Raw genomic sequence first — 1,385 nt, forward strand, 5'->3', positions numbered from 1 at the left:
AAGTAGATCCATAGATAATGTCATCAACATATATCTGTACTATTAGAATATAATCATTGTATTTCTCTACAAACAGTGTCTTATCAACACTTCCCATTACAAAGTTATGACATAGTAGAAACTTAGTCAACTTTTTGCACCATGCCATGGGAGCTTGTTTTAAACCATAGAGTACTTTTTTCATATGATAAACATTGTTAGAATGTTTAGGGTCTTCAAAACCTTTAGGTTGTTCTACATATACTTCCTCATGAAGATCACTGTTCAAGAAAGCACTCTTGACATCCATTTGTTAGATTTTAAAATTTTTGTAACAAGCAATGGATATGAATAGTTTGATAGATTTAAGATGACCTATTGGGGCAAAGGTTTCATCATAATCGATGGCTTCTATCTGAGTGTACCCTTGTATAACCAGTCTCGCCTTATTTCTTATAATGTTACCTAATTCATTAGACTTATTTTTAAAGATCCACTTGGTTCTAATTATATGTTTATCATTAGGTCTAGGAACCAAATGCCATACATCATTTCGAACAATCTGATTGAGCTCTTCTTGCATTACTGCAATCTAGTTTTCTTCAGTAAGGGCTTCTTTTATGTTAGCCGGTTCTATCTGAGATGTAAAGCACACGTAGTTACACATATCTTCTAATTATTTATGAGTGTGCACACTAGTGAGAGGGTTTCTAAGGATTTGATCAGTTGGATGATCTTTAACTAATCATAGTCCAGTCTCATTATTTTGACTAGATGAAGAGTCTGGTTTATTAGTTAATGAGACTTCATCATCTTCTGAACTAGTGGTAGATGTATTCAGATGATCATCTATGACAACATTAATGGATTCCTGAATTACACCAGTCCTCTTGTTAAGAACCTGATACGCTCGACTATTTAGAGCATACCCTAAAAATATCCCTTCATCACTTTTGGTGTCAAATTTACCTAGATATTCTCTGTCATCCAAGATGTAGCACTTGCTGCCGAAAACTCGAAAGTATTTGACAGTAGGCTTCTTATCAAATCACATGTCATAAGTAGTTTTGCTATTTGATCTTTTAGTATAAACACAGTTAATTATCTAATAAGAAGTATTTATGGCTTCAGCCTAAAGATTTTTAGGAAGCTTCATACTATTTAGCATCACATTTGTCATTTCTTAAAGCACTCTATTTTTCCTTTCCACTACACCATTTTGTTGTGGTGTTTGGGGCGTAGAATATTCATATGATATTCCCTAGTCACTGGAAAATTTTTCAAAACTTCTATTTTCAAATTCAGAACCATGATCACTATAGATCTTAGTGACTTGTGATTCTTTTTTAGTTTGTATATGATTAAGTACCATTTTTACTTTGTCAAGAGTTTCTGATTTCTCTCTT

The sequence above is a fragment of the Magnolia sinica genome, chromosome 6, assembly GCF_029962835.1.
Source record: "Magnolia sinica isolate HGM2019 chromosome 6, MsV1, whole genome shotgun sequence".
Classification (NCBI taxonomy): Eukaryota; Viridiplantae; Streptophyta; class Magnoliopsida; order Magnoliales; family Magnoliaceae; genus Magnolia; species Magnolia sinica.